This window comes from Prorops nasuta, unplaced genomic scaffold (assembly GCF_024137725.1).
Source record: "Prorops nasuta isolate Cenicafe-Biocafe unplaced genomic scaffold, Cenicafe_Pnas_1.2 PNAS00001, whole genome shotgun sequence".
In the NCBI taxonomy this organism is placed as follows: domain Eukaryota; kingdom Metazoa; phylum Arthropoda; class Insecta; order Hymenoptera; family Bethylidae; genus Prorops; species Prorops nasuta.
This window is the reverse complement of record NW_027116798.1, coordinates 4,612,217-4,627,366: the sequence shown is the minus strand read 5'-3', so window position 1 is coordinate 4,627,366 and position 15,150 is coordinate 4,612,217.

Below are 15,150 nucleotides of genomic sequence, written 5' to 3'. Positions count from 1 at the left end.
AAAATAACGATTGTGAGAATCGTTAATTCTCTTGATGTAATCCGACATCGATTCTGCAGGATTTTCATCATCCTCTACTAGACTTCTTTTCACAAAACCCCGTTCACTTTCCATTTTTTTTTAATTTTCTATTGTACAATCTGTACTGATGGAGGTTCGACGACTGAATGAAGCCTCTGAAGAAATTTCGTCGAGAGAAACTCTTTGTCGTTCAGTTTTTAAATATAAAGTTACATTTGATAACACTTAGGAGTCTATTCTTTCTTCATCGAGAAGGGATACACTATACCCTCTGAATAATCACTGTATTGTGATATTTTTTCCTATTGTGTTATACTGTGATAAACCTATAGGTCAATCACAATGGAAATGCATTGCAAGAAAGAGAAGAAAATTACCCTTTCCAATAATTGAAATTAAATACGCTTAACATACGATAATATCGTTTGCAAAGAAGTCAAGTGAACAGCAGAAGAAGAAAAAGCTTCAGTCTGTAAAAACGTATTCTGCAAAGCGTTTGTGTCAGGTGTATTGAGAGAAAAAGTCTGTAAAAAATATTCTGCAAAGCAGTTACAGTTTGTGTCAGGAGTATTGAGAGAAAAGAAACTTGTTTGTTTGTTTGTTACATAAAAAAGGTAAGGATATATTTTTTTTTAAATAAAAATAAAAATGAATTTCAATTCGATTAGTAAATGCATTATTTAATTGATTTTTTAACTGTAATGAGACTAATTATTTTTTTCTTTTTTTCATAGAGAAAATAATGAATTTCAATAAAATTAATGAATTGGGAAGTGTCATTCCGAAGAATTTCGTGAAGTTAGATAGCTTGACGGAAAATAAAGAGTACGATATTTTAGAAGTGGAAAAAATTATAACAAAATATGGAATAAAAATTATTGTTAAGCTGTCAGTTGGAGATTGGATTTTCTTGCCTGGTAGAATGGCAAAATTGGCGGAGGATACGGAGCAGTTGCAGCAGCTACAAAAGGCTGCAACAGCCAAAAATTTAATAATGCTATACAAAGGAGGAAAATATCACAACGTGGAATTTAAATCTACAGTTTGATAGGTATTTTGTATAAAAAGAATTAATAAATTTGATGTTTATGTATTTAATAAAAAATTGTTTTTTTTAACTTACATTTCTAACTTAATTTCTAACAATATTCGTAAGAGGATTATATTGTACAATTTTATCGTGTATAATTAGACAATAGGCTGTAGTATTATCCGGAATGATTTCCATACACTCGATCTCGAGTTTGACGTCGACCGTGCCGGTTTTTATGGATTCGTTCTGATGCGAGCAGTCGATGACGAAGAGCGGCCCGTACGTCAAGAAGTCCGTATAGTCGAGCATGGGTCTCGCGAGTTTCTCACCAGCGTAATAGGAGGTGAAAAACTTTACATACATGTCGTAGAGGACGGAGTAGCGGGATTTCGTGAAATCAGTGTCGAGACGATCGTACGGATAAGATTCGGAATTCAGATAAAGTTTGACATCGAGGACTTTGCAATAATTGAATTTGAGCACATCCTCGTGCTGATTACTCTTTTTGTTCGTTCTGAACGCCAGAATGACGTATCGCGGTTTCTCCAATTGCGTGGACGCTTTCACGGACCACGTGTGTCGCTGCGACTTGGGCAGAAGGGGATACTCGTAAAGTTTCCAGGCGCGAAAAGCGAGTGACAGACTCTTGTCCTGCTCGACGATACTGAGAAATTGGAGTTTCGTAATTTCTTTCAGGGTCACATGGGGTATTCTCTATTGCACTCGTAGCAGCTTGATCGACGAATCGGTGATTTTGGTCGATGAGTAAATGGCGTTTGTATCGTCGCGCGCGCGAATGAGAACGAGCTCGTGACGCGCGTTAACGACGACTCGCCGATAATCCTCGCAGAATCCCAGCAGCATTTTCAGGGGCACGCAAAAGCTGAAATTCTTAACAGCCGCCTCCTTTTTGAGCCGGTCTTTGGCCGTAGCGACGAACCATCCGGAATGACGTAGACTGGCGCTCTCCTCGGTGCTCAGGGAAACGAGATTCTTCAGAGTGCTGGTAATACCGACGTTTCTGCATCGGTCGATCTCGATACTGTTCATTTCGTAACGAATCTCGTCGAAGAGAAAGGCCGCGGAATTGCAGTCGAGCGTAACTATATCCTCGTTGCTGGCGCTCGCGTCACGCGTGCCCTCCACCAGCTGACCCTCGACGTAGAGATAACTCTCGCACGGCAGGAGTATCAAATCTTGCTGCTGTATGGGAATACGAATCTCGTCGCTGTTCGCCAACGAGGCGTTCGCATACGGATTGTAGGCATGCATCTCCATTTTGGTGATGAGATTGTCGTAGGTCAGCGCTGCGGTGACGTTCAAGGAATCTGCCATTGTTCCACTATGTACCTTCGCCCAATCTCTTCACGGTGAATCCCAATGATTGTAAAAATTCTATATTTCTTCTCGTTAGCAGGAAGCTCCTCTTGTCGCGATTTTCACTCCGAGCCGGTGTATTCGACTCCACGTAGGACGAACGACTAGCGAACGTTTCATCCAGTTTCACCGCTTTATAATCCTCGTTACATTTGTAAATTAACATTTTTCTTAATGTGAAATCTTATGGTAATTTCTTCACGTCCAAAGTCTACGAGACGATCGTCCTGATCGAGGATACGTAACGTGAGACGGTCGATTACTCTGACGATGACCGGTAGATAAATGACGGTTTTCGGTGCCTCCGAGATTTTATAGCCCGGTGGTACGCTGGGAAAGAACTCGTGAATAATGTGTCGGGAGTAGAGTAGCTAAGGGGATTCTATGACCGGGTGACGAGGGGGTCGGGGTCCCGCGGGGGCAAGGGAAGTAGGGGAATTGCCCCCTCTCCTCGAGCGGTTGTGCGCATGCGCATCCTCCTCCCCCGACGTTAATCTCGTAGGGTACACACGTGGGCCCACTCTTACGTTAAGCAGTGGACGCAGAGAAAGAGAGAAAGAGAGAGAGAGAGAGAGAGAGAGAGAGATTCCATCGATGATTGTCGGTATCGCTAACTACCGATAGTTGTCGCGTGTATCCCCCCTCTGACTCCTTTGGTGGGGGGGTACAAATGTGGCCTCCCCCTTTTACCTTAAATTCCTTAAAGAGCGGTGCCCAAGCGAATCTTGACGCTCCTGGGATGAGAGTTGGGGGGGGGTGCCCAACCGAGTCTTTACGCTCCTGGGTGCCCGCGCGACCGACTTCTTTTAAGGCGAATAGTGTAGACGCTTTGGAGAAAGAGAGAGAGAGAGAATACTCGTAGAGAGCGATCCAGTGATCGCTCCCCCATAATTTTTTTTTTTTTTTTTTTTTTTTTTTAATTATAATTTATTGAAGTATTAAAAAGGTTTTATTTACAATGCTTTTTTTAGAAATTTTTTTTACATTCAATTGCATGATGTATATATTTATGACAAATGCTACACCACTCTGGTAGTGAACAATTGATGCGTAGGTGACCATATTTTGTACAATTTGTACACCAGTAATGTGGTGTGAGATCTATCTGAGGCTCCATTTGCGTAGCCTCAGTTCTTGTAGCAATGGACTCCGTTTGTGTGGCCATATTTTTCACCTGGGACATATTTGAAAAACATTTTGTTATTTTTTTTTTTTTTTTTTTTTTTTTTTTTTGATATTGTAATAACTATTTTAACAAAGCAAATATACTTACAAAAATCACAAAAAGATTTTTAGGCTTTCGCTGCTTCTCCTTCGTTTTCCTCCTCCTCCTCCTCATGCTCTTCTTCTTCTTCTTCTTCCTCTTATTCCACCTGCTCTTGCTCCGCTTGCTGTAGCCCTTCTTGTATTCGATTTCTGAGCTCCACTAGTTTTTCAACTAGTACTATCAAATCAGGATCGTCACCCAACAAATCTTCGTCCTCTTGCACTTCTTCCTCCATTTTACCCATTATTTCCACAAGTTCTTTAACCAAGGCGCTAAATTCAGGATTATCCTCCGGATTCCTCAACAAATCTTCGTCCTCTTCCTCTATTTGTTCCTCTATTTCACTTATTATCCCCACAAGGTCTTCAATCAAGGCATCAAAATCAGGATTATCCTCAAAAATGTCTCGTTTTTTAGGTGTATCACAGAACATTGTCACTGTCGTTGCTAGCGTTAAAATGATCTCAAGATTTTTCGTCACTAGTCGCTCAGATGCAAAACGATCTTCCAATGAAATATGAACTTACTGATTAGACACGTATTTTGTAGTTAATCTGATACCTTTCTTTCTTCTTTATCAATACATACATATTAGTCTACTCTTTATCAAAACGTATTAGCCTCCTATCCGAGAAGCGGAACGCAGTCAAAGAGAAGGAGAAGGAGAAATAGAATTTTGAGGTTGTGAAATGAACGATATTTTTTTTTTGTTTTTTTAATTAAAATTTATAAATATATTTTTAATAACACACATAAAAAAAAAAGTTATAATTGAATTTAATAATAAAATATTATAAAAATGAAGTGGTAGTGAGAGTAGCAGTAGGAGCGGTATCATCTACGAGAAAAAATATTTATTATACTACTTATCCAAGCACTTGATAAAATTTTTTTTTTTTTTTTTTTTTTTTTTTTTTTTCATTGATTCTTACCGATTGTTGATGGTTTCCAGTAGCTGGAGAACGTCATTATCCTCATCGAACCGTAATATATTTTCTGGAGAAATTTCTTCCTCCATATCAATACCCTCCCACTCCATTTCACTACTAAAATCTGATAGATGAACCTCATCATCATCATCATCATCATCATCATCATCATCGTCATTATCCCCATCAGACTGGATATTTGATGTGGATTGTTGCCGCTGAAGCTTCTTCCTCAACATTCTCACAATCGCGGTCAACGCGTTGTTATTCACGTCTTCTATTTCACCCCAATCTCCTTCCAAATCTACTTCTTCTTCTTCTTCCTCCACTAATTCATCCATATTTAGAATGTTTTCAATATTTTGTTCAGTAGATAATCTGTACAATTTAATTACACCCATTTTTTTTGTAGAAACTATCACGTCAAGCAAACTCGGTAGACTGAGAATGGTAGAGATGTAAGCTCAATACGAAATGTATAATTATTATTATTTTCTCTATCAATACGTATTAGATTTCTCCACTTCACAATAGCTATTAACAGGTTATTATCCTCCTCTTCTACTACCTCGTCCATACTTTGGATGATATCGTTTTATCATTTTTCACGTGAATTCAAGGTTGAGGAGCAGGGGTTTGCTAGTTGAACAATCGTTGTAGTTTTTAAATAAAATTAATATATATTTTTAATAATAATATTATATACACACAATAACAATAATAGTAATGATAATATTGGTCTTAAACTGGAGCAGCAGCAGCAGCAGCAGAATCTGCGATTAAAAAATTGAAAATGATTTATTATTATTATTAGTCTTAAATTTTAATTTCATGAAGTACTTAATGTTAGAAGAGTTAAAACTTTTCTTACCGATTGGTGGCTAAAGACGTGGTATAGGTTGATTATTGACATTATCAGAATCACCAGCACCAGCAGCAGCAGCAGCAGCAGCATTAGGCTGAAGCGGTGCAGGTCTTCGAAGTGGTTGATGCTGCTGCTGCAGAAGCCTCCATGTATTTCGTCCTACTACTAACCGCGGTGTTGGCTTTACTATAGCTACAGGCTTTCCTGTTTGTTGATAATCCAACAATGTCATTTTTTTGTCTGGTAAACTGATTTTTTTTTGGTTCGAATTCATTTTGTCTACTGTCAGAAACACTACTGAAGTCGACATTGCTCTCCAGTACGAATAATCCTTATCTATCTCTACTCTAGATTGAGTTACATCTCTTAATCAAAACGTATTAGATTTCTTTCCGTTTACCCCTGATGAAATAGGAAGGGGAATATTTACAATAATATTTCTACAATAATTTTTAAACTATTCTATAAAAATTTAATAATAAAAGAAAAAGAAATGTGGTGATTCATCTTCCTTCTTAGTCTGCTTTGACGCATTATCTTTTTCCTCCTCCTCCCCCTCCTCTATTTTTTTCTCTTCTTCTTCTTCCTTCTTCATCTCCTTTGGCTCAATATCTTCCCCGGTCTGTTTCTCTTCGTCTTTCTTCACTTTAATTTAAAAATACAAATAGGTAATAATTATGAGAAGGTAAAAAATAAAGTAAATACTTACATTCTTCCTCCTCTATTTTCTCCTCCTCCTCCTCCTCCTCCTCCTCCTTCTCCTCTATTTTTTTCTCCTCTTTATCTTCTTCCTTCTTCGTCTCCTTTGACTCAATATCTTTTTCCTCAGTCTCTTCGTCTTTCTTCACTTTATTTTTTTGAAGAAAAAAATTTTACAAACAAATAATAATTATGGAAATGTAAAAATATTATAAAATAAATACTTACAGTTTTTATGCAAATAATGATGCAGTTTCCGTTCATACTCTTCGAAGTAACGATTGAAGAAATCGTTAATTCGATTCACGTATTCCTCTGTCAATTCTCTGGGAGGAGTGGGTGAAAGAGGAACAATATCCTCTTGAATCATGATTAATTTACACTTTTCGCAGCTCATTTTTTCTTACTGTCACCGACGATGTTGTAACATTGAATGAGGCTGCGAGGACTTGTTTTCCCCTCTTTATTTCTCTATGATTTTTAAAGAATCACATTTTTGCTTTTATCCATTTGGCAAAAACTGATACCTCCTCGTACGGACAGTGGATACGTTCATTGTTCAAGTTCTTCTCTCGAACGTGTAAATTGCACGGTGTTTTTTCAAAATCATATAATTCAATTAAATCCTTAAACTTAGGGCAACCATACACTTCTAAATTAATATTATCCACATTCATCCTATTCAATAGATTTTTTTCAATGTTCCCTCCCTTGTAGGCTACTACGGGATTCTCGCACGTTAGGCAACCTCTAATAAAATCTTCCACATCCTCCTGCTCGTATTTCTCGAATCCCGTATCACTGTATTTTATACCATGCACCATATTTAGCAAAAACCACACAGTTTTTTTGTCTTTTTCACTAAGGTTTTTCATACTGTCACGCAAACGAAAAGATGCGTAAGAAATTTGGTTACTTTTTAAATCAATTATAGCTATATCTTTATATTTAAGTTCTTTTTTATAAACTAAGAAACCTTCTATATCCATTATGTGAGTTATTCTATGCATTGTTGCGCTATTCTCGACGAAGATAAAAACTGAAATGAAGCATCTCCGAAGAAATATCTCCGTAGAGAGAGAAAGATTTTTTAAAAATATAAAGTTACATTCGATAAGGAGTCCATTCTTTCTTAATCTCTGGAAGATATTTTTTTTTCCGAAGAAACTAACAATGGGAAAAAATTCTTAGAAAATATCCCCTCCTAAAAAAAAACATTAAATTTTAATATTTTCTTAAATGCAACAAAAAAAAGATCGTTCAGTATTGCATCGAGCGACTGACGACGACGATAATGACACCGACATTCGTTGATTTTCAAGGTTTTGTATTGACCGACAAGAGTTTTATAGTTAAAGAATTTGCGGTGTTGCGTGATAATGAAGTGTATCAGAATGTATTTTCACCACCATTTCAAGAAGCTTGGTTGAGCGATCTCGAGAGAGAACAGAATGAGTAAGTATTTTTTTTTTTTAAATGTAATGTTTTATATATAATTTTTTCTTTTTTAAAGTTGGCTTTATTTTAATCGACATGGATTCAATTGGACCGACGGTCATTCACCTTATTACAAGCATAAAGATGTAATAAGAAAGTATGTAACGTCGTACGAGGGAGAGGATTGGATTTTCGTGAAAGGACGGGAGAAATATGATTGGTTGAGAAAAATTTGCAACTTAGAAAATATATACAATGCGAAGGAGTGTGAGTGGGGTAAATTTAGTCTTGGATGGAGTAAAAATTTCGAACCACCGTTACCCAAGTGTATGAATCATTATGGTATATGTTCACTGCAAAATGTTTACTTTATGAAATCTGTATATGATCAATATATAAAGGAATAAAAGACTTCTGAAAAAAAAAAAAAAAACAATGTATATCAATGTCAGTATGCATCTCGGACGAAACAATGGGATGTGTAGATACCCCTACTTCCATTCTCTATTCGATATATATATAAGCGTTACTCTTCGCGAGAGACGCATTCGCAATTATTAATTTATTGTTGTTGTTGTTCACCGTATGACAGAGTCATTTCTTTAAGAAACACACAAAATGTCGACTGAATTGCGAAGAAAATTTTTTACAATTAATAGTGCGAATGAGTACGATGCGTGGGTACTGGAATGTCGCGAGCATATTCGACGATTGAGCAACGCGGATCGAGCTTTACCCGTTGGAACGCGTCAGAAGAATTTTGCCGAAATCGCGTGTATAAAGTGTCTGTTGCTACGAGCGCAGAGGGAATTGAATTATATTAAATCAGGGGCTGGTTGTAGCAATGACATACAAGGACTTACCTGGGAGGAGCTTGATTCGGCGTTTCGAAGTCGAATATGCAGCGGCATGGTAGTTAATAGTAATTATATAGAGCCTAAGGATTTTTTAGTTGACGCGGAAGTATTAGTGCGTACGCGTATAGATAAGGTATTTGTTAGTGCAAATAGTGTTAAGGTTAATTGTGTATTTAACGGACAATTCATCTCTAAGGACCAGAGTGATGATAAAAACATTAGTACGACTAATGCTACATTGTATAAGACTGATAATTTTAGTGATTGGTATAGGAAAAACATTTTAGACGTTATAATGAAAAAATTAAGTGAATTTCAAGAGCGTGATAGTGGATGGGCTTTGCACAAAATTCATTATTTAATAGTTAACATTAATCGTTTTAACCCGTTCCACGCGGGTTGTAAAATTAATCTGCCATCCGCTATCACGAGTAGGAAAGCTCTGATAAATTTAGAAACCAGTGATAATGCATGTTTCGCGTGGTCCGTGACGGCGGCACTCTATCCGGCAAACCTACGGCTAATCCAAAGCGCACGTCCTCTTATCCACATTTTCGGACGGTTTTAGACGTCGGTAGCCTAACCTTTCCGACTACGCTAAAACAGATTCCGAAATTCGAGACAGATAATGACGTGTCGGTGAACATCTTCACCTTGGAGAATGAAGAGCAAAATAGCGACGCAAAAATCGTACCGCTTCAGGTGACGAAGAAGAAGAGATCGAGGCATGTTAATCTTCTTCTCGTCAACGATGAACAGGGGGCAGGACATTTCATGTGCATAAGGAATCTGTCGAGATTGGTGCGAAGTCAATTCACCAAGAGCAAAAATGCGCATTATATATGCGATCGGTATGTATTAATAATGATACAAATATAACTGCATATGTTTTATTTATTTATTTATTTATTTTTTTTTTTTTTTTTTTTTTTTTAGATGTCTCCACTACTTTCGCACAGTGGAGAGGCTTGAGTCGCATGAGCAGGATTGCTCGCAGCTCAACGATAATCTCCGATTGATGTTACCGAGAGAGTCCGAGGATCGCTGGGTTTCCTTCAAGAACATCAAAAATGGGGAACGAGTGCCATTCGTCGTATACGCGGATCTGGAGTGCATATTATCAAAAGTTGAACAATCGAACAGTAGTGATATTTATCAGAAGCATGAACCTATGAGTGTAGGCTATTATTTAAAAAGTGCTAGCGATGCGTCACTCTCGAAATACGATGCTCATCGGGGTGCCGACTGCATCGAATGGTTCGTACGCAAGCTCGAGGTCATTGCGCGCATCGCGAGCGAGAAACTGGACACTATCGTACCCATGCATAATCTTAGTATTAGCGAACGATCGCGTCACTATAATGATCCCAATTATCATATATGCAAAAAGCCGTTTCTTCCGAATCAACTACGAATTCGCGATCACGATCATCTGACCGGCAGATACAGAGGACCGGCTCACAATAATTGTAATTTAAATTTCAAAGATTCGCATGTCATTCCAGTCATTTTCCACAATTTTTCCGGCTATGATTCACATTTCATTTTCGAGACGATCGCTAATTTGTACGAGGGATCGGTATATCTGCTGCCTGTGCATAAGGAAAAATACATTTCATTCACCAAATATCTGCGAAATTATAATATACGGCTGAGATTTATCGATTCGTTCAAATTCATGGCCTCCAGTTTGGACAAATTGAGCTCGTACTTGGCGGAATCTCAGCTGACAAATTTGAGGTCACAATTTTCGGAATTGAGCGTCGAACAGTTGAATTTGCTTACGAGGAAAGGTATTTTTCCTTACGACTATATAGATAGCGCGGCTAGATTGGAAGAGACGGCTTTACCACCGCGACAGTCGTTTCGCAACAGACTGACCGACAGCGATATCAGCGAGGAAGCATACAATCATGCCGTAGAGGTATGGACCAAATTCCACATGCGCACACTTGGGGAGTACAGTGACCTGTACCTGAAGACCGATGTCCTATTGTTGACCGATGTTTTCGAAAGTTTTCGCGATAGTTGCATGCTAAATTATGAGTTGGATCCAGCCCATTATTATACGCTACCGGGCTTCACCTGGGACGCGATGTTGAAGCATACGGGAATCAGGCTGGAGCTTTTCACGGACGTGGATATGTTGCTGTTCGTGGAGCGCGGTATACGCGGTGGTTTGAGTCAGTGCTCCCATCGTTACGAGAGGGCCAACAATCGGTATATGCGGGACTACGATCCGGCGGAACCGTCGAAATATCTCATGTATTACGACGTAAACAATCTGTATGGATGGGCAATGTGTCAGCCGCTGCCCACCCATGGATTCCAATGGATCGAGGACGCTGCCAATCTCGATGTCTCCGCTATACCCACGGATCATCCCGAGGGTTATATTTTGGAGGTCGATTTGGAGTATCCGCGCGAGCTTCACGACAAACACGCGGACCTACCGTTCTGCATGGTGCGCGAGAAGCCGCCGGGCGCGAGCCAGGAGAAGCTGCTGGCCACTTTAAACGATAAGACCCGTTACGTAATACATTATCGCGCTCTGCAACAATGTATGCGTAATGGACTCGTACTGAAGCGTATACATCGCGGTTTAAAGTTTCAGGAGTCCACCTGGCTACGCGATTACATCGAGCTGAACACGCGTTTGCGCACCGCGTCCACCAACGAATTTGAGAGGAATCTCTTCAAGTTGATGAACAACGCGGTTTTCGGTAAAACAATGGAGAACGTGAGGAATAGAGTTGACGTGAGGCTCGCAACCAAGTGGGAGGGAAGATACGGGGCGGAAAGCCTGATTTCCAAACCGAATTTTCACAGTCTCGCGATTTTCAACGAGAATTTGGTCGCGATTCAATTGTCGAAATTGTCCGCGAAATTTGATAAACCCATTTACGTGGGAATGAGTATTTTAGATATTTCAAAAATTTGCTTGTATGAATTTCACTATGACTATATGCTTCCTACATTCGGCGGTAAATGTAGAGCGATGTATACCGACACGGACAGTCTGATATACAGTGTCGAGTGCGACGACGTTTACTCGGTCATGAAACGCGATCTCGCGCGATTCGACACCAGCGATTATCCTGACGATAATCGGTATGACTTGCCACGCGTCAACAAAAAGATACCCGGTCTGATGAAGGACGAGAACAATGGTTGTGTCATGACCGAGTTCGTAGGACTGAGGGCAAAAATGTATACTTTCAAGGTGCAGGACTGTGCGAGAATTACCAAAAAAGCCAAAGGTGTCAAAGGTTACGTTATCGATAGAAATATAACATTTGACGACTACAAGGATTGCTTGGATAATTTCACCGTACAGTCTCGCAGTCAAAATTTGATTCGATCGAGGCTGCACCAGGTTTTCTCGATCAGTCAGAGAAAGGTCGCCCTCAGTCCGTACGACGACAAGCGTTTCGTTACACCCGGCACCGCGGCGACTCTACCCTGGGGACATTATAGTCTAAAATAATTTGTTTATTTATTTATTTATTTATTTATTCTATATTTTGATACATCTTAATAAAAGTTATTATAAAACATTGCTCTTATTTATCCAGGAATTGTGCGTCCTGTCGAATCCCAGCCACTTAACGAACACTTTATCGCCCTTTCTACGCAATACTCTCTCCACCAGGTACACATCGGGATTGATGGTTTTCGAAAGCTCGTATTCGTAAAATCCACCCAACAGTTCCGTACCCCTGGAATCCTTGAGGAGATACGTAGCGGGATTGGTCCTCTGCACTTTCGCCACCTCGAATATTTCGGTAGTCCAATTAGGCGTGTAGCCTTTGGCGAACATCTGCTTGTATTTACTGATTCGTACGAAATCACCGACTTTGAACTTGGCACGACCTGCGACCTTGATGTGGTTGTATACTGTCTTGAGTAGCTTATCTGCATGCTCGGGTTTCACATCCACGGGACGCATTCCCGTGGTACGATGCTTTCGCGCATTGTACGCGTCCACCAACTCTTGCAGCATAGCGCGCCACTTGTAATTACCGTTCAACGTAAATCGTTTCCACATTTCCGTCTTCAACGTACGATTCCAGCGCTCGACTATCGACGCTTTCATCACGCTGTAGGTCGAGTAGTGATTTATCCCGCGTTTCTTCATCAACGCCCGAAAGTCACTGTTGTAAAACTCCTTGCCGTTGTCGGTCTGTAAATTTTTCGGACATCTGCCGTTCTTCAGTAGGATTCTCGTCATTGCCGTCGTCACTTCTCCGCCGCTCTTGGTCTTCAATGCCACCGCCCAAGCGTATTTCGAGAGGGTATCGATTACAGTGAGAATGTACTGGTGACCCGCATCGACGTAATTGCGCATATCAACAAGATCGGCCTGCCAGAGATCGTCGAAGCCGCGCACGATGACTCTTCTGCGTGGAAAATTTATCCTCGCCGGTGCGTGGAGCTCCTCCACCAACTGTATCTTTTCTTTGCTCATTTTTTTTTTTTTTTTTTTTTTTTTTTTCAAAAAAATAGACAGATTCTTAGAAATTCCTAATGAAAAGTGTTGCTAAGTATTGCTCTTTCCAGATCTCTTTTACTCACTTTATCATCCAATTTTTCACAAATTGTTTGAAAAATTTGGTCCATCTTTTTCTCAAATTGTTCATTATGTTTATTCAATGCCATTGTCAGATATTGCTTGAATTCAAGCAGTAAATGCTCTAAATTTGGTTCGTGTTTCCTACTCTCACCATCCAGTCCAATTCCAAATTTATTTATCGACATTTCAAAAATCAGTCTCCTGTTCCTCGTTATTATTATTCCTCTTTTTGATGGCTCGTAATGTCGAGAGTATACAGTCTACGATGTATGTTAAACAAATGCAAATTTCACAGCAGCAGGAGTCAGACATTTATTTACCTCGTACTACCGAAAGACGTTGATATTACACTGAGGTAAGAGTGTAACGTGCAACTTTCTTTATACGATGAGATCCTCGTCGCGCAACTCCTCGATTATCGACTGTATCTCGTTGTGATGACTCGTATTACCGGCAGCCACCGACGCGATCAAAAGTCTCAAACGTTCGATCAATTCATTCGGATCGTTCCAATGTACGTAGTTGATTGGTCCCTCGGTGACACGCATAAGACCTTTACCCTTTTTTTTCGATGATGCTGATGACGGTTTACTTGCGCTCGACGGTTTACTTGCGCCCGACGGTTTACTTGCGCCCGATGTTGACGCGTCAGAAGTTGACGATTTTCTTGCGCGTGATGTTGATGGTAACCGATAAGGCGGTAAAATAGGTTTTCCCAATAGCAATGGTTTCATAATTTCTGTATATTTTGCACCTCTATTACCTTTGATTTGTTTTAGACTATCGTTTAACAGTTTATGCGCTTTAGTTTGATTGAGAATACTCTTGTATTGTTCCAAATCGTCGGGTTTTATAATGGCTCGATTGGGTTCTCTCATGAAAATTAGTTCATAAGTACCCATTGTACCGGTGTATAACGTCTTATCGAGAATAATATCTCCCTCATGACTTATTTCAAATTTACATTTACCAAGCGTCAGTTGATCATCTTCATAACGAGGTCCAAAAGCACGATCAATCAAGTTATCCCTATCAGTCATAAGTAATTTAATATACTTGCCAGGGATCGGATGTAATTGAATATGTTGAAAGACATGTTGAAACAAGCCTGGTTCCTGTTTTTCATCAACATTTAATTTTTCTAGCAAACTTTTTTTTGAATCGGGCGACGGTTGATCGGTTATAGAAGACTCGTCGTCGTCGTCGGTCATGAAATCCAATGGATTCGTAATAGTTTCACTAATATTACTACTACTAAGATTCTTTGCTCGTTTATGCGGTGTCGATGTGAAGTAGGCTCCCCTCTTCAATTTATCGTTGTATTTGACAAACGAACTATTATTATTATTATTTGTGTTATCCTCCGTTTGCGAAACGAGTTTCTTCAATGGTTCGACTATCGGCTTGAATGTCTCGTTCAAACTGCTCTACATTATCGCCTTCTCCGATTTCAAGGCACGATGCTTGTCGCGAATGACCTCGCTCGTCTTGGCGATCCTCTTCAGAAGCGATTTTTCATCCATCGCGATGCTGTATAAAACAGCTTTCCCCCGAATTGAACGGTTTTTAACCGACCTGTTGCGATGCTGTATTCTCCCCGAACCGACACGGGTTTTAACCGACCTGACACGGTGATCCGAACAGCCTGCGCTCCAGTATCAAACTGACACTCAAGGCCGTGATCGTGAAACCTTACCGGCATGATTATCGACATTCACAAGGCCGAAACCTTACCGGCAAGGTCGAAACCTTACCGGCCTGACAAGACCGTTCACTCGATCGTGGCGTACTCGTTGAAACCTTTGCGATAACGACCGTTCCTCAGAGAGCTATCCTTGTCTATTACTAGGAAACGGTAATCGCGACTCCAACAGGTCGAACACAATGTGAGAAATTTCTCATACGACATATCACTGTTGACGTGATCGTTGAAAATATGCTTCAGATTAGTTCCATCCTGCTTAAATATTATTAGCAAGTTTGCGTTATCTCGTATCAGATGCTTCGGTATTTTCGCATAAGTCTGACAGAGGTAGAAACAATCGATGTTGGAATGTCTACCCATGCAAAAGTAGTCCCTTATATTGTCCTG